Here is a 24,450-nt window from a genome sequence, read left to right as displayed (position 1 = left end):
CGAAAACCCGATTGTATTTTTTGGGGGGACATACAATATATGATTATAATGCATTTAGCTGAAAATCCCACAGATTATATACTGTAGCTATACATTTTTGTATAAAGTGATTCATACTTACTTGTCTTCAAAGTTTTCACCCATACTTCAATCCTTATAAAGAAGTATATTGTGGCTTACAGCACATCAAATTCTCTTTTCAATAAAATCAAAGCGTCGTACGAGGCTTACAAAGTTGGCTTTCAGACAAATCCATCTATGCTTAATGTAAGCCGTACAATGCGTGCAGGCGTGACCAACAGCAACAATCGAGATCGTTCGGAAATATCAAAGCTTATTTCAAAGACACATGCAGTCCATTTCTTTCATACAGTCAGCAACATATGCGTACCATAATGCAAGGTTCGTAATAGAGAAAACAGCGGAAGACAATGTTGTTAATGATCGGTGCTTACTCATCGCATGGATTAGAATACACCTGTCTGGTGTTAGCATGTATTTTATTGAGAGAATCATCTCACTGGATATGTTTCTGAGAGATTGATTTTAGATTCTCGATTTTTGTTCAGTGACATGACTTCAACAAGGTTTATCATAAATTTTCCACAAGCCTTTAGACAGAGTAAAGCTTATGTGTCTAAAAATTTCATTGTTTTAATTATCATTGCCTAACAACCTTTCAAATTCAAGTTTCATAGGTATGGTCTCATTGGTTTTTTTCTCACTTATCGTCGTTCTATAAGAAAAGAATGATTATTTGCATTTACTCTCTGACACATACGCATCAAATTCATCTGTGAACACTTATTCTCTTTCCTTTGAACGCATAACATAGCTACCATCATAGCATGGTGTGATGGGGGAAAAGTTTATTACTTAAAAAGTTGTCATCATGCTGTAATGATATGCACTGGCATGGTGTTTTGCCTGAATTGTTCAATCCTGTAAAAAAAGCTTGTTTTCAGTCGAGGTGACTTTGATTGCCTTGATGAGAAATGTATATTGTGCTGAAAGTTTGTGTGTTAACAATGTCTACAATTTAACTGAAGTGATTATTCAGAGAACATAAGTAAAGATTGAAAGACGAAGCAGGCACACCGAATTATAAATTGACAATCCACGTGTCCTTTGTCAATTAACGGGGAGGTGACAACGTAAGCCTGCTTCCTGAATAGCTTCTCATACCATATATGCATTTCATATCTATGATGACATAAAACCTGGTGGATCCAATAATCTATGATTAATCCTGAACCTGTTCCACCGTTAGTACATAATGGTCTGCCCTACACGTATATATGCAGGTAAATGGGACTGTTACAACGTGGCTGACGAGATGCGGTCTTATAAGGGCAACGGCTCAGTGGCCTGCATACCGGACTACGGCCCCTGCTACTCCTGCATGAATTGGAGCGATGTCCCGGACGAACTCTTCTACGGGACCTTCGCACTCTCGGCCGACGAAGGTGAGTCAAGTTTTCAGATTTTTTCGATTAGTTTTATTTTGTGCGTTTGATTTTGCCATCCATACTACATAACATCTAACTTGAATAGTGTAGATTGGCACTTTTAAATGCATCTTTATACAAAATGGAAAGAGGACAACAACAACAGCAAGATAAACGAACCTACCTATAAAGTCATAAATTGCGTGAGTTTTTAGGAACTCTAATCATGTCTAAATCACTTTTTTCTTCACTGCCTGGATGCGTCATTCTATTAGATAGAAAGTTCCGGATATTAAAGACAGGGCCGGATAATCGAGGTCGGACTGTATTGCGTTGGTGAATGAGACACGTGCAACGCTGTTGATGTGACGTCATGACGTCTAAGTCCATCCAATGAGCTCAGGGCCTCTGTTCACATGATATAGAATTATACATGTTCTTGGGAGTTTCCGACAACTTTAAAGCCAGGCCAGTAGATCACGTTGAATGCTATCGACACGATCAGTGTGTGAGAAGAGGATCGACAGCTTTCCCTACTGTGACCACTGGTGTTGAGAGAACAAGATAACGGCGTCACTGGAGATCAGATAGCAGTCTGGATATATCTCTACACACTCCACGCTGAATGTACAAATTATGAAGCTTCCCATTGGGGAAAGAGTAAAGAAACACACACATATGAACACACACACACGCACGCACACACACACACACACACACGCACGCACACACACATATATATATATATATATATATATATATATATATATATATGTTGATAAGGTAGTCCACGTGTTGGCAAGATAAAAAGATAAGTAACAAAACTGCAACAAAGTTCATGCTGTATTCACCAACGGTTTATTTCTTCACACAAATTTTCGAGCGTCTCGCCGCCCTTTCTCAAGCAACATTTGAGAAAGGGCGGCGAGACGCTCGAAAATTTGTGTGAAGAAATAAACCGTTGGTGAATACAGCATGAACTTTGTTGCAGTTTTGTTACTTATATATATATATATATATATATATACATACACATATATACATATATACATGCATAATATTACTGTATATTCATATTTCCTTTTCATGCATCTGAAATGATTTTTAGGAGACTTTGGGATGGCAGTATTCACGCTGCGGTGACTGCAATGAACTTCGGATCACTAGAGGAATCTCAGAAAGTCGGTGGAGACTGCATAGATGTATAAACATCATAGTCATAAAGTATATGCAGTGGACTCCCGTTATAACAAAATCCTCGGGACCTGCAGTTTTCTTTCGTTATATCGTAATTTCGTTATAACCGAACAAATAAGAAACATAGAGCTGATAATGTTGTGGTCAGAATTTTTACTTCGTTGTAACCGGAATTTCGTTATAACCGTGCTCGTTATAACGGGAGTGCATTGTGGTTATCCTAAGTGTTGAAATGAAAAAAAAAAAATCTGCTGTATTACTCCAATTAAAGACAAGTTGTCTTTCTTGAGAGAATTTCTGTAACTATAACATCTCCTATATCTCTTAACGTTTCACCATTAATTTGGAATGTAATATTTTGCATGATACTGTACATTATTTTACCTCGACATATATCATAGTGCATGATAGTGCAGTTGCCTTATAGTCGAGGTTGTAATGGGGGCACTTCTTGCAACGCTCACCGAATGTGATGAGCCTGTGACGTGAATGTGTCGTCGAATGTTTACCCGGCGCTCCCGCTGAGGCAAATCGTAGGTTTAACTCTCTGCGTGCCATGTCATTTTCTTGCTCATAGGTTTTTGTGTGAAATACATTGTGCACATGTTTTGACTCATTGGTACAGGAAGGGTTAATCAACAAACACTTCCCTCCAGGCACTCTGAGCGTCAAAACAAAAGTTACAACCAACCATCCGAAATCCGTTAGACGAACGATAGTATTTTCGAATCGTTTCAGTTTTGTGTCATAGCTGTCGATCCACTGAATGAAGAATGCTAAGTTCTGGTCGCTAAGTCAAGAGAACACCATGATGACCAACCTTTAAAGCTCAAGATAGCACCAAAGGTCTTGAGCCTTGTTTCCAGTATCTCTCCATCTGAAAATCAGGTTACAGAAATAGTTAAAGTGCTTTTTATTTCCGCTGGAAATGAAGGTTGGGAAAAAGTACAGAGAAAGTAACAAGAATAGATTCAATCTAAGAATCGAATCTGAAGCGGATCGGGATTTCAAAAAAAAAAGCGACAAAAAACAAACAAACAAAGAATTAACAACAGGCGCAGGAGATGAAGTTTGATTCTTCCTATTTTCTTTTCTCCTTTTCTGTCATTATATAAAAAAGCTCCTAATAAGAAACATATGGCGTGCTCCCACTCGAATCATGTTCTACGCTTAAGGCCTAAAGAAGGATACAATTTGGCCCTAAAAGGCCTCACGTTGTCTCCCTTACTTCTCGGTGCTGTTAGATTGAACAGCTAATGCTCAAATATAAAATGTCCATTATTTCATTAACGTGTTAACCACACACTCCGGAACCCAGAACTGCTGCCGACTGCATGAATGATTGAAGACAGTTTGCTGTACAAATGACAAAGATAATCCTGATCGGACGGACAATGAGAAGACACCAAATGACTTTCTTTCCAGACAAAAGACGTCGGTCCTGTGTCTGGGCGTAATGACCACGTCTTTGGCTGACGCGTGTTCCGACCCATTGATCTTTGACGACTCAATTTGGGCCAAAATGTGGAGGACGTGTAACAAGACGCCAATATCGCAATGTTCTTGCGATCTCTCAATTCTCCATGTCATCCTCTCTCAATTTAACATACTTGGTTTGTCTCTCCTTTCAAACGCAGGGAGTGTATAATTCTTTTCCCATTACTTGATTTGAAAACATCATATATTCTTCTGTCACACAAATAATTCTCACTTCTATGGTTTCATTCATATGGGGTTCCCGCAACACTGTAGACCATTTTAAACTTTATTTTCGATTATCCTTCGGATGTCTCTGCATAGAGAAATGAGTGCAGTCAAGATCATAATTCCTTCATTTCATAGATAAGGCTAATTCATTAATTGAATGCTATAGAATTATTTGTTACTCTTTGTCAAGGGAAAATTGTAAAGATTTGCTAAATTCGATGGTAATTATAGTGATGGCACCAATCTAAAGAAAGTACCGAAATGATAGTCCTGGGTTGTATAAAGGCGTTAATTTCCACACATTGATACTCATGGATGTTAGAATGGTAGAAATTTCATCAACATCCAACATCATGAGACTTTAAAGTGTCACTTTGTTTTCCGCAGAGCTCTATATACACTGCAGAACACATCGCTTCAGCTCACTTTAATCTTTGAATTTTATCATGAAGGATTTAGAAGGAAAAATTTGTCTATCAGTTCGCAAATTTCTCAAGATAGAAATCTCATGTTTTGAACCACAATGGTACACTTCCCCATGACGTTCCCTCCTGTAGCAAAGTCGACCAGAAAAGCATCGACACTGACGTGAAATGTTCAATTCCTGTAAGTTTGCACTGACGTAAGTGGCTGAGAGAGAGAGAGACCCACTGAAGTCCCTCCCCCCGACACACACACACACACACACACACACACACACACACACACACACACACACACACACACACACACACACACAGATAGCCAGGCTCACTGTGAAAATCAAGTAGACATCCTGCACAATTCCTTGCAATCTGTCTTTGAATCTTTAATTAATTCCAAAGGTTACAGATTACGGAAATTCTCGGCCTGGTATTTCTCTGTGACTATACTCGTAGGTTAGAGTGCTGCTCAAAAATTTAAGCTTCCTGTATCACGTATCATTAGAAGAGTTTCACTACATGTTTCTCATGTCAAAGGTTCACACCAAATAGCTAATCCGTACTAATACTGCTGGAGTAGGTGCATAATGTACAGAAGTATTTAAAGGAGCAATTCCTATCACAGAGAAGCAAGGCAGAACTACGGTATGAATGTATTGTACAGTAGTGTTACGTTCGGCTAGCATAATTATAATACACAGGTTGCGAGGTATCACTTGTCTTCAGGTCAAACTGGTGTCAACAGTGACAGCACACTTTGCGGACTTGCAGAGCTCAGTTAAGTGGGCAGCCTGCGTCCACACCAATTAGAACTTTGCATAACATCCGACTGGACAGTAAGGAATGGTGCAAAGGGGCTGGGTAAACTTTATGAAATAGTCATGAGAAGGAAAGGGATTGAATAAGGCTAGGAGTGCTTTGTGATGAAAAAGTGAGTGTGTGTATGTGTGTGTGTGTGTGTGTGTGTGTGTGTGTGTGTGATAAAAGAGACAAGGATAGGTGGTCTGAAGCTGTTCAACAATTAAACATGTTTAATTCAACATCCCAACGTAAACACTCAGTACGATATAGGGCGTGCATAATTTTCAGTTAAATTTCCCCCATGAAAATTCACGATAAAGCAATAAAGATGGAAAGTGAGTGTGAAAATGAAATCGAGGTCAGGAAATTCATGACAATCAGGAGGGAGGGGAGAAAGAGGAAAAGGAGACCAAAGACCGAGCTGCCGTACCCTCAGGCTATCTCGACGCCAGACTGGGCGTTCTTCTTACAATCCTCTGTCTTTTCACACTTCTGCCATGACACTCCCCCTCTTTCTATAGATCTCAGGAGTCACCGATGTGTCCGTAGAGAGGGTATAAGTGCTATTTAAGTCTTTAGATCGATCAAACATTGTATGTTGGGACTTCCCCGAAGCATGACAGTTTTATCCATCCAGACGAACCCGTGACAACCTTAAGACCTATGTTAGTCTGAATTGTCCTTGAAACATTGTTGACGAGCAACAACAAAAAAGTGAAAAATACGCAAAGACGTATGTAGGTGAAATTTGCGCCGTACTGTTATATCCGTGTTTAACTCTACTATATTTTTTATTATCGAATGAAAACAAAAGAAAAAAATACACATGCACGTCCACCCACACTTTACGTTTTTGCAATTATTACAAATATGTTGTGCTTATACATTGTATATAATTTTCTCTGTTTATTTGATGGAAATGAACATGAATTTGAACTTGAACTTGAACACTCACATACACATACACATACACATATACACATTTACAAACAAAATTTATGTGTATATAAATCCAAACAAAATCCTCTACTAAAAACTGCACTTCCATACACGCGTCCTATACTCTCCCGCCTGCTGATGGTTTTTTTTTTTACTCACCTCCATAAGATTTAGTATGAAATGATTTCCAATGACAAGTTGACCATAATTTTCAGAGGTCGTCATCAAAATCAAACTTTTGTTTAAAAAGGCGGTCTCCTGCATTATGTTTGATAATAATTTGTTTGAATAATTTTTTTTCAATTGTTCACGCAGTACTACAATAAATTACGCATACTCTACGATAGGTTATTGAGTATCTTATCCAATGTATAATTATTTTTTGGAAGTTTCTTGTAGATTTTATCTACTTTGTGAAAAATGCGAAATTAAGATGCAATAAAACAAATCAAATCACGTATCCCTATTGGAAAGAACACAGTGTGTCCACATACAGTCGGCTGTGTGTCCGCATACAGTCGGCTATGTGAAAACGCTGAAATTTGATAGTGTCGAGATGATTTCACACTATTTTGTATTTTTTCACAGAGTGTTCACAAAGTAACGTTCTGTTTCACAGTGTGAATTGCTGAAATTTAACAATGACACGAGATTCGCACTGTGTTTACGTTGTGTTTCACACTGTGGGACATAGTATTCTTCCAGCAGTCACCTTAGTGATATGACGTTGAAAGTTCAGGTAATGTCGTACAAGTAAAAAAAGAAACAGTCGAAATCTTTGTGCTAGTTTACTGAAATCTTTAGTTATATCAACTCGTCTGCTCTTACTCTTCTTTGACTTAAATCTTTAGGTTGCATTGTAACGGGATATTGTTTCATGCCAAATATATTGTGATAAAAAAATCTTTGTTCCATGCATTTGGTATCCTCAGTTCCTCGCATGAAACCTCATTGTCTCCTCCCCTAAATCTTTCTTTGATGTGTGTGTATATCATGGATATACCCATGTGTGACCATCAATAAACACGTCCCAGATATCTTCATAATGTTCTAACTATACAGTCAAGTCGAATGCGAGAGCTAATACACCCGGAATGTGCCAGAATTTTTCGGGCTTGAAGAGTATATATCCCGAATATCCGAACAACAATCTTACTATAAGAATTTGAAATCTTTTCCTGAATGACGTGCGAATTTTGAAAATCCTTCATTCTGGCCGGTTTTGCTTGATTCGGGGAGACTCGCTGAATAACCGCGACAAAGACTAAAGAAAATAAGTCGGATTTGTAACTGCATGTTGACACTAGTTATCATAACAATTCTTTCTGATTTTATCATAAGTTTATCATCTCCGTCATTATCCTCTCCTTATTTTTCTTCCACTCTTTCTTCTTCTTTCTTTCCTTTATACATGTATGTATGTATCTCTTTTATATTTATGTATCTCTTTTTACATGTATGTTTATAACGCTCTCTCTCTCCGTCGCTATGTCTTTTTATATATGTTTATCTTCTCGTTGGATCCATGGCGTACTTGAGACTCTTTCTTCTTATAATTACAACATTCGAAGTCCAACACGTGGAAAGTTCCAAGATGTATATATATATATATATATATATATATATATATGCAAGAAAATGTTGTGCAAACTTTTAAACTTCCAGGTGGTGGAGACATTTTATAGGCGTAAGACAGTATAGTATTCCACTGGTCAGACGTAGTTTCTTCTTTCTCTTCCTTTATTTTGTTCAGATATTGTTTAATATAAGATATGTTATTACAATATCACTGGCAATAGCACACTATGTCATTCTGTGTTTTTGTTTGTTTAGATCCTAATGAAGGCCTACATGGCCGAAAGCTTGAGAACAAAATAAAGGAAAGAGAAAGAAGCTACGTCAGACCAGTGGAATACTATACTGTCTTATATATATATACATATATATATATATATATATATATATATATATATATATATATATGTGTGTGTGATTATAAACTCTCTCTGTCTCTCGCTTCGTTCAATAATATTAGTTGCCGAGCTGGACCTTGAGGAGAATTTTTGCCGGTTCATCGGACCAGACTCGACTACACCTCAGTGCGTTATTAACCAGGTGGAACATAATACTACCTACTTCATCAGCTGTAGCATCCCTCCATGCGATGGTAAGAAGAAAAAGAAGAAGAAGAAATAACACTGCAGAGGAGTACTAATACGCCTCCATTATTCAATTCCCGGTGGTAACCTTGTCGCTAAATTCAAAACTGTATTGATTGGGATAATGCAAGTTCAAGGTTGGTCGGCTCCTTGACTGAAATCCCTGCAATCAAGTCACAAACTATGAAAAGTAGGCCTACTTTAAACAAACAAACAAACAAACAAACAAACAAACAAACAAACAAACAAACAAACAAACAAACAGCAACAACAAACAAATTAATTATATCAATGGATACACTCTGCTTGTAATGCACCGAAGAAGCGAACGGAAACGTACAGAATGCATCTGAGCAAACATTATAGCTCTATAGCTGTATAAGTTAAGCTGCATAAATCCCGGTGAAGAACGATCACTCTGAATTAAACACGCGACATATTAAATGTTTTCACGTTAAAATTCTGTATTTGTATTACAAATGAATTGTGATAAATTTAAACAGCTTTTATCTTCGACATTAAAAATAGGAGCGATAATGACGTTATAAATCTTTGGGAAGCCTTTAATAATAGTCTGCCCAACGAAAATTCCTACAGTGAATACGATGTGTTCCTCCACACATACCAATACACCATTCCTCACACAAATCTTTCACAGTCTTCACATGTATATACTTATATTCTTAGAATAAAACATTAACCTAAAATTAATGACGAGTGTAAATGATATCCATTATCAAGACACTTACTAGCCCAGACCTCTATGATAATCACATGCCCATTTTGTTTTATTTTCCAGCAATGTAGATGTTTAAATCTTGCCGGTTTCTATAAACTTATACGTTTCTATGTCATGTATGTTGCATTGTTTTTTTTTTTTCGTTGAGCTCTTGTGTTAAAATGCCCAATTTCTTGCACTATAAATATAATGTGCATCTATTCTTAATTGTCGATTTATGTTCCAGTTCTTTTTGTTTGGTAACCAGCTTTCTCACTTCTCATTCATGTAGTTTGGAAATAAAGTGGGACGTATATATGACATACCCTATGACATATCTTATGTTAGTGGAACGCTTAGCGTGAGGGGGGGGGGGGGAATGATACAACTGTATATCACAATAAATCAAGGAAATTGATTGATATTTGATAATTTTGTCACATTTCTTTCCGATGACGAATCATTCATACTTAATATACATTTAAAATACAATCAAATTGTTATTTTTATATGAAACTGGAGAAAAGAGTAAGGTAAAGTAGAATAAGTCCATGTGTTTCATGGCATGACTGGCAACCCTGTCGCTGAGAAATCACTCTATTTTTCGAGGGGCTAGCGATTCTGTTTACCTAGTTTCTTTGACGTACTAATGGTTTTTAGACGCGATATAATTAGATGAATATACAACCGCAGCTCTAAAATTGGTGAATAACGGCCCAAATACTCTCTTGATTTGTACGGGAATAGAAAGTAAAATGGTATTGACTTGAAGGGTTACTTAAAACCCATGTAGGTCACGTGACACCGAAACGAGGCACCCAATTTTCGCAAGCATGGGTGTCTAGAAATGTCCTCATCGCTTCTAGCAACGAATTTCGGAAAGGAGATCGTGATCTCCCATGACCCTATTTCAATCTTTGTTCTTGATTCATTTTGTAAGGTGATGGACAGGGCTAATGGGTAATAAGGTTGGCCTGAAATAGACTTACTTTGTAGTTAATAGATTCTTTGCCAATTCTTGTAGTAAAGTCAACACCATTGGGATATTTTCCTATATCAGGCTCTTTGAAGTACGATATGAACAGAAAGAGAAAAGACTATCAATAGCCTTTCTAACTTGTAGTGTCAGATAACGAGCATGATAACATGAAGTTACATTGTATTGCGATACTCGGGTGGCTTGAAATTTCTTAAAGCACTATTGATGTGACAGTAGAGAACAATAAACCTCATTTTTTCCATTTCTTGTTAATATTGTTGAAGGCAAGATAGTTTCAGAACCAACGTTGAGGTAAATTGTTTTTGATGACAAATGGCCCTTCACCTTCCTTTCAAAAAAAGAAGAAATCGCACTATTCTATTACGTACAGGTGTGTATTGATATCTCTCTATAAACTCCGACTATGAGATTTCAATTCAAATTCTACAGTAAATTTGTTTGTCAACGAATTAGTTTCAGAATAAAATGTGTACGGTATGCGTTGCTAACATCTCGGATGGTCAAAAGCGTTATGTCGCAGGAAAAAAAATCTGATTTCTAATATCTTAATTACATTTCAGTTAAAATCCAGTTAAGGCGTTTGCACTGAAGGACATGAATCATTCTCTGCGCATAGAGGTTGCCACTCATCAAAATAAAAATCATGTCATAGATTTTGAAAGTACGTGCGCCTGTTTGGAAAGGTGCATGCCTTCATCTATACGTGCGTACTCTAGTATAGATGTTGGTGAGGTTGGCTGACTTTAGAAGCCGACAGGCGGCATGAGTTGTAATTTACCGCTGATAACAAACAATACTATACTGGCTTGTATTTACCTGCCTGTCCGTTCTTGTGTGAAGCCCACGCTGGTTGTATGTTCGGGAACGGGACTGAATACAGGGACATGGCCATGTTCACTGAGACGGGACACCGCTGTCTATACTGGTCGGATGTGGGCGAACAGCCGGTCAATCTTTCCACACATCCTAACGCAGGTGAGCGGGTACAAATCTGTTTCTTTCACTCACCCCCTATAAGTCGAATACATGTAATTGAATTAGGATGTTGAGCCAGTCATTTCCTAGTAAGTGCCTTTCCAATGCGATTATAGTGGCACTTTCTTTAAAGAATATTTAGAATTCTTAGATTAAGCTTTGAGCTCATTAAAAAGAAAACAATAATTTATTGAAAAAAATGAGATACCGATTCCGTGCGGACATGTTTTTTTTTCTCCTCCAGTGATGGAGCAGGATTTCAGCAAGACTGTCCATCAGTTTTAGAAGTGTTCAATATACACTACGTGCTCGAAATTCAAGTGGTTGGAGAAAGGAGAATGGCTTTTTATTATTTTGAAACATTCATGATTCATTTATATAATTGATAACCGAATGCCAATCACTTTAATTTTAATGCCAGGTCGAATAATGAACAGGTGAATTCGGTAGTCATGAGGTAGTAAATTCGATATTGCATTACTTTAGTGTAAACTAGTCGAAACATCTATTAATGAGTACATGATACGGGAATACCTACTGGAACATATTCTATTATCAGCTTCACGCTGAACTCCTAGATACTATTAACTATTAAACTTGCTGTGATCATATATTTCCCCTGAAATCGACACTTGAATGGGATTTATGAGAAATTTAATCAGTATAATTCGCTTATAATGACTTGACACTTTAAACTTTTTCTTGCTCTCTCTTGTCAATGTCCGACAGGACAAATAGGCACCACACTTGCATTTCTTCTTTCCCCCTCATGTTCCCATGCTCTCTTTGTAAATACCCCCCCCCCCCCAACTCCTATCAAGTATCATTTAAACTATTTGCAAGCATATAGATTGTATGCACGGGGGTTGCAACGATTTTCAAGCTTTAAGTTTATGTTGCAATTCCTTTGCGTGCTCGTTACCTTGAATAATGTAGCTCTCTTAGTGGAATTGTATACTATCCTGTAACTGCTTCTTATCAATGTATACTTATTGTATATATTCTGTCTTGGCTATATGAGATGTACTAAGTTGTCTTGCATACATTTGTATGCATTCCTATTTTGTGAACACGCATGAAATCTTGAATAAATAAAACGGATTATTCGTCTGAAATTATATCGTTTCACCCATTTGTGCACCCCTACCCCCCCAAAAAAAAAAACCACATCTTTTCTCTGTATAATCGCTTGAATACTTTTACTTTCTTTTTTTTTTCATGTCCACGCATGGAAAAGGACTGACGAACAATTTCTGTCGTAATCCCGACAACCAGGAACGTCCGTGGTGCTACTTCTATGACGATAGTTCGGTGTCGTGGGACTTCTGTCCCATCCCACAATGTGAGTAGGCTACACACACTTACTGTACAGCTGCCATCATAGTCTTATACGAGTATCCCAACGCCCTCTTGTGGCGCGATACCGTAAGTCGGCCATGCAGATAATGGCAAAGTGTAATGTCACCTCAGCACTCGAGCACATGATATTTCCATTCAAGTGCATCACTCGGCGGGCACACCGTGCTACTCAACGACAACTGATAAAAAACGACTGCTGGAATGAAATGTCACGTCGAAATAGAGCCGCCTATCTGCCATATCTTTTCAATGGCCTGCCAGTAACGAAATCTAGAAGCACTACTCGCAGAATATCATTTTATTGTCTCGTTTGCTGAGGCAACCTCTTTTTCAAATTGCTTGTACAAAATTGAATTAATTTTATTCTAGAATTTCATCGTGCGAATTCATTTGATTCGAGTGGTATTTGTACTTTGAAAGCGACTGAACACAAAGAATAAGTTTGTAAAACTTTCAAATTTATTAGCATAGATAGTCGAGGGAAAATGAGCACCGAGGGGGATACTATGTCAGATTCACATGACCGGCAGTCGAGATCGCTTTTCATTTTTAATTCAATAGCTATACAGCAACTTTGCCTAAACCACACTCCCAAAAACCTACCTGCACACGTGAACAATTACTTGTCATTTCACAATTTGTCACCTTTCCCTCAGAAAATGTACGGTGGTAGCGTAGTGCAACTGTACAGGTAACGACATGGTAATGTTAATGTATTCGATGGGGTCCCATCCAACTCAAGTTCTGCTTATGATGGCGGGCCCCTGCATTGTTTCCTCTTTTTTAACGTGCAGTTACAGTGTGCGATGTCGCCTTTTTCTCATCATGTCGTCCTATTAGTGACATTGTTGTTATGGAATTGATGATTCCTTTATTGATTTGTATCTTTAGCTTTGTGCTTTGTACTTTATATTAATTTGCGGTTCTACTCAGACACAAAAGGAAAGACAGAAATGAAAGAAAAGAGAAAAAAAAGAAAAGAAAAGAAAGAGTATGTAATTTACCATGTACTTGTGTGTGTTTGTGCGCGCGCGTGTGTGTGTGTGTGTGTTTGTGTGTATGTGTGTATTCTATATCTAGCCTGTCATTATTACAAATTGTAACACACGCTGTATTGTTGATCATGATTGTCATTATTATGTTGCATATTCTCTTTTACTCTAATCTTACTTTATTTTTGTATCGAAGTCAGCCATGATTTGGATATAAGCAGGTGACAAATAAGAACAATCGAATACTAACTTGAATGTCTATTATTAGGGCCCCATTACCTGCATTTCGTTTTAATCACGTCTTCCGAGCATAATTGTGGAATTAGAATGTCACTTACTGTCCGCAGCATCAAAGTGTTCTTCCAATAACTCATCTTCAAAGCTGTGTCCGCATTCAATATTCTGTTCTCAGGCCAGGACAATACATTATCCAACTTCTCGCGTCTTCTGGGGACAACAATTAATTATCGTCTGTGGCCATACAACGAATACAAGGGTAGCGACATTGTCACGGTAGAGGAATGCGCCCTCAACTGCCTACAAGTAAGTCATGCAATGGGTTAAGGACTACAATTCTCTAAACAGTTACTCCCGGACAACTTCCATCCGCGCAATCTAACTTTGATGTCCCTTAAAACGAGTACCAGGCAGTTCTAGTTAAATGATAGAAATGGTTACTCTTGAGGCGAAGTGTGAACACTGAAGTAGTTAATCAGGGTGGCATAGAGCCTAATCATGTTTTTGATGATGATGATGATGATGATAATAATGTTTGCAATAAATGTATGATTATTAGCAGTTACTATAGCACTATATACAACTCCTACTTAAAGAAGTGATTATAAAATACCCTTAGCATTTTCATCCTCATTATAATAACTTCTGGTGTCATGAGTGTTATTAAGAAAAAGTTGACTAAATGAAGACGTTTAATCATTTTTATTACCCTTTCGCTCCGCAGGAGACATCGTTCAAGTGTCGGTCGTTTATCTTCAACGAATTCATGAAATACATCCCGCCTTTCATGTCGGCAGCGCAGAACGACCAGCGACCGGTTTGCATCTGGACTAATGTGAGCATCTACACTCTGGATAACTACAGAGAACCCAAGAGAGACGAGCAGTTCGACCTCTTCACTAGGATTGATGCAAGTAGGTGATTGTCACCTCATTACGGTCCAACTTTCTCATTTTTTGTACTCGTAGGACCATGGTTATCTTGGTCTCGACTAGTGAACATGAATGTACATGACGTAATAATATAATCATAACAATATTGTATATTATCTTTTAGTGATCGTGAGTTCTGTTATCTCACTGGTCAATCAACCACTTAATATATCCTTCGGCCTCATGGAATATGGCACCAGACCGTAGATATTTGCCCGTATTTCGTGAACAAGCAGGGGATATTTAATAATATCGTATATATACATATAAATATTTCTTTCTACATCCAGGCCTATGTATCTATATGTATGTCTGTCTATCTATCTATCTATCTACCTATCTATCCATATATTTCCGTAACAGACAGGTGGTTAGGTAAACAAAATACACATATAGATATTGATATATCATTCAAGTTAATATTATTCTATGTTAATCATACTTGACATGAGTACAGATGTTTATTAAATTGCTTTGTGTTATGATTGTAATCATAGAATGATTTGGCCTTTCATACCTTGCAAGGAATGGAATCATTATCACAATCATAAATTAAATTCGTTCTCGTACAACGCATGCTACGCCAGGCTGAAAACCTACCCCTCACTAACACTGGAATGTGCCATGATCTAACCTTATCCATTATCTATCACTTTATCCATCACTAAATGCTATCAGTATGTGATGCATACGAACCAACGGAGTATCCAGGTAAGCATTGGAAATTCTTTAATTTGTTTTAGGAAACAATCTCACGCAGGAAACATGCCACAAAATGTAAAAAGAAATGACCAGCACTGAGAGGTTGTATATCTTCTTCTTCTTCTTTTTTGCCATATTATCTGATAAGTTTTTGGTTTCTGTAAGATGTCCGGGTTTTAGTCGAAAGTTTACTTCCGTTATGTTTTAATGTTTTGCGCTTCATCGTTATGTATAAAACTACGTGCAATATTGTACATCACATTAGTTCTCAAGAGCATAAATACAAACACGACAGAGAACTCCTTCCCCTTCTCTATCCAAAAGATCCGTCCACCTCCTCCCCATCCTGTCCAGGCCAGGAGGAGAAATGAGACTGAAATGCATGAAACCTTCACTGAAATGTAAGCCAACAGAGGAACCAACCGGGGAAGCCAACCAACATATTGTACAATTTTATGTAGAAATGTTAAATAGTTTGGCAAGGGGAAACTAAGTTTCAAGTTCCGGTCACTTGCTATCAGCTTGTAATCAGGAGATTCATTTCACTTTTCATGTTTTTGTCGTTGTTGTTGTTGTTGTTGTTGTTGTTGTTGTTGTTGTCGTCCTCGTCATTGTCGTCGTCGTCGTTGTTGTTGTTGATATGCTCGGATGAGTGGGTTTATTTCTCACTCCGATCCGTAACGTGCAATGTAAACACAGGCAAGCAGTATCAACAAACAAGAAGCATCAAATCCAATTTAAATGATATCATATTCTGCACAAATTATGAAAATATTAGTTGTATCTAATTAGTTGATTAATTAGCTAGTTAGTTATATCATCTAGTTGATCAGTTAGTTATCTAATCTAAGTCAGTTATCTAATCGTAGTAATACAATCACAGTCCTGCTGTCCTACCAATCTTGCTAACTGCACTGCTAAATCCTGATGTAGTAGATGAGCTTTCACTGAATAACGTACAACTCGCCAAAATGTAGGTCCTATAGTAGCACCAGTTTTGAAAATTCTGTGGTTCCAAGATTCTAGTAGAATAGAAGCAGAGCGTCGTTTTTGACGTGCATGCATTATATTTCATAGAAAAACTCTTATCTATAAGCTTTGTTTGCAATCGCCATGATTTTTTTTCTTTGCTCTCTTGGATTGTGGTGTTTTGTTTTCCGAACATATTAAAGCGCCTTTATCTGTTTATGATCCGTTTGCGCGGATTTATCCTCCTTCACTGGAATAGCTTCGGTCCTGTTACTCGCTACTGTCATATACCCTGACACTTCTTAGAATATGGTTCTCTCTCTGGTCCTCGTTACCTACAGATCTTTGTCCTCTTCCTCTCGGCATGGCGTCGGGCGTGATCGCCGATGCCCAGATCACCGCGTCGTCGTACCTCGACGCGGAACACATGCCACACTTTGCGAGACTCGGCAACAGGTCCTCGTGGATGCCCGCCCTCAACGACCCACAGCCGCACATCGAAATCGTCTTCCCTTCGCGAATGATCTTCACCGGCCTGATTGTGCAGGGCGAGGGAGTCAACGACGGCGCCTTCGTCGAGAGCTTCTACGTACTGTATCGAAACGACGACAGCCTGGACAACCTCTGGTGGTTCATTATGGACTTCAGTCACCTCGAGATCACCGACGTCGTAAGTCTTTAACGATGATAAAAGCATCGCATGTGAGGTGCCAGCCACGTTCCGCGCTGTAGACTTTTTAGAGACTTAGTCTTTATAGTGCTTATAATCATATTGTTGTATTCATGATCACCGGTTTTGTACCATTTCCAAGTAAAAATTTTATCTTCCGATGGCATTATGTCAACTGATCTCGTTGCTACTACATTCTTGCTCGCGGTCCATATCAGGCACATCATTCGTTTCAAGAGATCATAAGATTATTGGAGGTTAAATAGATGAATATCACTTAGCGTTTGAATAAATAATTCATTGTTGCGTCTTCACTTCACGTTGTGAGACTGGCGACAAAAGTTACTACTAAAAGAAGTGATTTTCCGATACCGGGAAACTTGTGATGTATATGAATTCGCTGCTTTGCATGTGTTGATATCCATTTCCCAGCTATTCCGTGGGAACGGAGAGCCCCACTGCGAGCGACCCGTGTACTTCGACGCGCCGATCCGTGCTGCTCAGCTGAGAATCATTCCCTTTGAGAAGTACAAGAACATCTCCATGCGGCTGGAGGTCCTCGGATGTCGAGATGACGGTAAGACGGTCTCGTTTGTCTGCTTTATACCCACATTCCACACAGATTTTCTCTCATCATCGGTCACTCATTGGAAGCAAAGTTTATTGGTTCCGGCCACCCACAGTAGTACATCGGATCGCAGTCTGATGAATCAGACTTGGTTGGTCGACTATATTATGAGGTGATTTTCAGACATGTCGCGAGTGATTCTCGTCGGACGATCTTGTCTCACCGCATGACATGTCTGACACTGACCTGATAGTCGACAATCACAAGTCGGATTCATCGGACTGCGATCCGATATGCTTCGGTTGGTGGCCGGAAACGAAAAACTTTGCTTCCGATGTGTGACCGATGAGAGATCATAGCAATTGGAGAACTATCGAATTATGTTATTTTGTGTTTTTAAGCATCAAAGCTCCATTAGGTGTTTGCACTGAACGAGTGAATACCTGTATCCGGTAGAAGACGACATACACTGGGTTCAGCTATGACCTTGTCAATAATTCAATGTGTGGCAGGAATGTGAATAGGGTATAGACTTCCAGCAATCTTCTCTTTCATAATTGTAATTGCATTCTCGGAGTTATGTTGTATATCATGTGCGAACTTCGTGTAGTTCTTTACTTATTTCCTCGGCTGTGACGTTTCAGACTGCGACTTCACACTGGGTATGCAGAACGGGCGAATCCACGACAGTCGCATCACAGCCTCGTCCAGCCTGAGCGAGGTCCTCTACGGGCCCCCTCAGTCCCGCCTGCGCCCCTACGGGCAGCAGAAAGATGGCAACGGATGGATGCCCTCCTACCATTCCAACTCCCGCTTGGCAGACTACGACACTCCCGCCTTACCTGAGGTCAAGGAGTGGATCCAGGTGGGTCAGATGTTGTCCCAAAGGGGCATGTTCAATTATCTAGGTAGACAGCTTTAGAAGTCGTACAGTATGACTTTTCTCTAACCTTAACACGAAAGAATTGGATTACAAACATGTCTAAACCACAATCAACTTTGTTCACTTTTTGAAGTTCCTAAATGGTTAGAGCATTCAACTGCCCTTTTTTAGCATATCATTCAGTAGGCTCCCTATTATGTTTTTACAATGTCCGGTGTATTAGTGTAGAGAAGAAAATATCGAATTTATGTCTCACAAATACCATCTTTTAACGTATCACAACATTCGCTTCAAAACCACTTTCAACGACCCCCCCCCCCCCCCTTGTGCATCAAATTTTGAAAAGAAAACAAACAAGTAATCACGGTATACATTATACAAATAGAATTTACCACCAGCTTTATGTCGGATTTCACGATGGCTGTTAAGATAATTTGTAGATCAGATATATTTGAAAGTTTATATTTCTCTTACTAGTCATCAAAGTACTGTTGCTTTTGACTTTCACAGATCCATAAAAAAGTTCAAGTTGTGGATGAATGTTATCAATTGCACTCGGATTTTGGATTGCATGCTACCATACCTTTTCTATCTCTGAATGTGACGTCGTCTTCCCTCCTGGCCATCGGTGACAGGTGGACCTGAGGACAACGTATCTCATCAAGGCAGTGTTGACCCAGGGATGCGGGCGTCGCTGGGTCACGGCTTTCACTCTTCTCTATTCGACGTCCAAACAGCAGTTAGCTCGGCAATGAAACCAGGGTGAGCGCTTCTTCCCATCAACCAAATAGGGACGGGGGGGGGGGGGAGGGGGGATGATAATGTTTCTAAATCCAATTCCATTCAAGCATTCTTCTGCATTAATTTTCGGCATTAACGGTTGTGTGTCGTACAATCTACAGCAGAAATTACAATGGCCGTCCTCTGACATCTTCAAAATCGATGTTGCAAGGTTCAAGATTGTCTATTCAGTATGTACATATGTAACATATACTTTTGGTGAACGGCAGGAATCCACTAAGTCTGTTTGCACACTTTCCTTGAATGTCTCTTGTATTCGTCGTGTACTGTACCTTTTTGAACATGTATAATTTAGTACAAGATTTGCCTTAAGTCGTGTAGTCGTAGTGTCAATGGATAAAAGCATCGAATTTGTATATACAACGTATTAAACTCGTCACACAGAGAAACGGGAAAAATTAGTGTATTGAAGACTGTAAAGGCAGATTCTAATGTCTACATGCAGTCAAATCGCAAAATAGCAAACTCTCGCATATGTGTTTTTATAAGTTTTGCCCGTTTACGCTTACGTTTGGCTCGCTTTGAAACACGTGCAAAGAATGTCTTGTTTGTTTCTATCATGGATTTATTACAACTTATTTCCATTAATTTACAACTTGTAGAACAGCAGCTCAACATTACACAATAAGAAGGATACAACTGAAAATGCTAGAACTTGACGTACAGGGAAGGTGAAAAGGATGCAAAGGCAAATAAGTACAGGGAAATAGTGTCTCGCAAATCCTGAGAGCTTTAGCAGCTTGGCAACAAACAACCAACTCAGCGACACAAGGTTTCTTCAAACTTCAGAATATCGGCAAGACTGAAGAGATAATGACTGCCAATGTCTGTATCAGACGTAAAACCCAAATCAGCCTGATTACATCGTCATAATGTTAAACCTTACCTCACAAAAGCACTACAAACGCAATATAAAGCAATATTATAATCTTCTTCCAACAGATATTCCTGGCCAACACGGACAACAACACGGTGGTGAGGAACAACCTGGAGAAGCCAACCGTGGCTCAGACAGTTCGCTTGGTCGTTCAGTACAGCCACAATGGTATCTGTCTACGGTTCGAGCTGGTTGGATGCAAACACAGAGGTGGGTACAAAGTATAGCAAAGTATGTCAAATTTCCCTTCCTTTTGTAGCGCAAAGGACAATGGTAAAAGTCGTCCTCCATCGCGCTGCTAAAAACTGAGGTGATAAGTAAAATTTTGATTTGGCAAGTTTGTTATGGCTGCTTCCATCTTAGTAACGGAAATAATAATGATAATCTTCAGTGTTGCTACTGCTCTGCCTGAGTGTCCTGCCGTTGTTATTACCCAAGGGTTGCCAGGTATCCCATTATACTCCTTGGTCGAGAGGGACATGCATCTTGTCCAAGGACGGAGACACTTGACGGGATTGGAACTCGGGGCCTTCGACCTTAGAGTCTTAGCGTCTAACCCACCCTGCAGTGTGCGGCAACCGTATCGGCATGGAGTCGCGGTTCATTGCCGACCGTCAAATCACGTCGGCAGTGGAAGAGTGGTTCGGCCCACCTGCCGCCGGCCGACTCCATTTCCCAAGGGGATGTTGGATACCAAGCAGCTGGGGAGACCATCACTGGATTGAGGTACTTGTCGCATCTTTCATAAAGACTCGTTTATCATCAAAATTATAATTTTTTCTTGTTATTTTGTTTTATCGAGCATATGGATAAGAACTTCCGAATATTAAGTGTTTATTTTTATGGCAGCTGCGATGCGATTGTGTTGAGACTGATCGATGATAATTCTTACAATTCGCAATGTGGCGAAATTTATACATCACTGTAACGGGCGTTCATATTGTGAAGTCACAATTCAATGAACGACTTTATTCTTGTGTCCTGTGCGTCATCAGCAAACGCATTTACTGGGCATATTGTGGTAAGATAACAGCCCTAGGAAAGAAAGTGTAGTTAGAGAACGACATGAAATTCAAGGACACTTAAATATTTGCACGCAGTCTAATGTGGTGTCCCGAGCACTCCGCCTGGCATTGCCACTATCAGCTGATATCTTGTAAGTTTTCACGTTCTTTACGTTTTCATCATGAAATTAGATAGAGTATATATGTTGTACATGATTTGTGATTGGTTGAATTAGCACCACCAGTATAAGGAATGTAATCCCTATTTGGATTTGTGCCGTCGCTCAGACAACAGAAAAAGTGAGGACCCTAATGAAATAATATAATGATCAGGTGACGGACGAAGTCAAATTAAAATTGTTATATGATGCTTGTCGGGGTACAAATGTAATCATATTAATATTGTTTGTTTCTATGGCAATCTCATATTATGGTAATGATCAGGTGCAGTTGCTGGGGCGGTACACTATCACTGGTGTCATCACTCAGGGAGGTTACGATGATTGGACTCGTGAGTACATGTGGGGCGAGTACTACCGGCTGCTCTACCTCAGCAAGGACGAGCAGGAGTGGCGGGTTTACACGGATCGCGCCGGCAACCACATGGTAAGGACGTATTCTCCTCATGGTCACCTGGTATACACTTGAGATTTATTCCGTCAATATGCTATGAACAATGAAAGCACAGGTTTTCTAGATACTCGCGCGCACAACAGCTACAAGACAACGACCAATCAGCTATAAGCATGCGAGTTGTTGTCATGGCAAATTCAATTATTATCACTGAACTATGATAATCGCTGATGTGTGTATGACTCAGTGTCCCGTCGTTTGAATGCAAAGAGTGTGAACGAAGACTTGAATGGAGCCACTCAGTGATTTCTGTCCTTCCTACCAATCGTGTTCTCTCTCATCAGGACTTCCCCATGTACCCCGATCCTCACACTGAGATGCGACACGACCTAGAGAGACCCTTCATCACGTCAGCAGTACGCCTTAACCCTCGCTCCTCTCGGGGTCAGTTCTGCGTCCGACTGGAGCTGCTGGGCTGTAGACTTGTCGGTACGTTCTTCCCTCTTGCTGTCACTGCCTTGCAATTTTAGTGAACAGGGAATTCTCTCCTACAAAGAATTATTTCCTATTCCGTCCCCATTCACCTAGATCACTTAGCGATAAATCGATCAGTTAACATCAATCATTTTCCCGATTGTTTTGAAATGTAACCGGTAATTTCACGTAACGGGTAGCCCTGAAATATCTATCATTCTGGATTCTTGAATGTGGGAATATCCAATGCGTTCTGTTTCTTTCATGTTCTTTTCCTACTTATTCTCCCTTGTCTTCATTATCACCTCCCCTTCTTTTCCTTCTTCTTTTCTCTAAATTCTCTCTAACCTATACCTCCCTCTCATTCTTTCTCTCTCTCTCTCTCTCTCTCTCTCTCACACACACATACACCTACTAGAAAATTATTGGGTCAGAGATCGTGGCTGTGGCATATGTTACTAATGTCAAAACCAACATGATACTACAGGAGAAATAACGCAGTAGACCTTTGCCGTTACTGTTTGTAATTTTCAACGGGAATCATTCCGTCTGTCAGCTGAATTTACGTTGCTATCAATATGACTGCCTACTTTACCATTCCGACAGAATACGGACAGATCTGCGGCGAGACTAGCGTAGCTAACGACGGATTCTGCCTGTCCACCGTCAACAACCAGAAGGTGGACTCGTGTGATAATATCTTCATGGAGGGCAGCTACCCGATTGCCATCTCCTCACAGAAGACACAGGACTTTCTGGAGAAAAATAGAACAAAGTAAGAGAGCGAGTGATTTCTGTGTAGTTTGGAAACTATGGTGGCTGTTTATTAAGTCTCAAATCACGAGAATTAAAACAGCAGACTGTGCAAGAATTTTTTGAGCGTTTGAGATTTTAACATAGCCATTCCTGTTAGGTTTTAGAAACTGTAGCCTTTATCATAACAGTTTTCACGTTCTACAGATTTCCTCTCGTGGAAACTTTACTCTGAAAATTTAATACTCATGGTAAACGAGTGTATGTTAAAAGTGAATCACCATTCTTCTTGTAAGAAAGTATCGATTCGAGGACGAAATCTATGGAGAACCCTTTAAAATTTCAACTGTTACTGCATTTATGTGCCGTTCGTTTGTGACATGCCTAAACTTTGATAGACAAATGGTTATACCTTATTTGAGATAATGTAATAGTCAACAATAACGATGATGATAACAACAATAAAAGTGTTGATGAGAACAATTAGAAATCAACAAAATTGGAAAGGGTATTTGTACACATTGAGAGACTTCTGAAGTGCTTACACATCACTGGTTATTACAGACGATGTAAAAATACGAAAGATGTTAATCTACGATGCAGGAGGCACCTAAAGTAACGATGAATCAATCGCTCCGCTTTACATCATGCAGATTTGAGCTTCCATACCGATATCAGTACGTGATCGGCCTTCGCATGCTCCAGTCTCAGGGTCAGCACAGCTTCACGTGGCGGGACGGGACCCCGGCCACTTTCCAGAATTTTCGCTGGACGCCTGACCAGGTGGACGTAAACTCAACGGAGGACTGGTGTGTTTCCTTCGACATGGACGATGGTATGAAGTGGCGAGCTTACAAGTGTCGAGACGACCTCATCTCACGAGCCACTGTATGTCAGATTGGTAAGGTAGCGAATGCGTGTGTATTTGTGTGTTTGTGTTTGTTTATTCGTTGTTTTATTTCCGTAGTTAAAAATCACCATAGTCAATATAGTAGGATAAAATGCTTAAAAGTAAAGAGTTCAAGGGGGAAAATTGTACGGAGGGTAGTCCCTTTTTCAGTTGTGACTATGATACCTTCTGTGTGTATGATGGTATTTGTTTTAATGCATGCGTTCGGCAGAGTTTTTAACTGCAAGTAAAGCTTTAATTCCAACGCCTGATGATGACAGGGTGCTTGATGCACGTTTTTGAATTCGATGTGTTCGTTGGCATTTGTTGTATGTTATTAAGTGTTATGTATTACAAATCTCATAAACTTAATTTTGCACAAAGTACCCTTCCTGCTGTGT

The 24,450-nt window shown here is 39.3% G+C and overlaps 1 pseudogene; it reads left to right on the top strand.

Moving 5' to 3' along the window:
• LOC139739124 (uncharacterized) overlaps positions 1–24,450 on the top strand; it is an 87,160-nt pseudogene that overhangs the window by 13,473 nt on the left and 49,237 nt on the right.

Source organism: Diadema antillarum, unplaced genomic scaffold (genome assembly GCF_040938485.1).
Source record: "Diadema antillarum isolate AM-2024a unplaced genomic scaffold, OU_Dant_1.0 seq00000783_RagTag, whole genome shotgun sequence".
In the NCBI taxonomy this organism is placed as follows: domain Eukaryota; kingdom Metazoa; phylum Echinodermata; class Echinoidea; order Diadematoida; family Diadematidae; genus Diadema; species Diadema antillarum.
The sequence above is the reverse complement of the archived record's forward strand: the minus strand, read 5'-3'. Positions and strand labels throughout refer to the sequence as shown.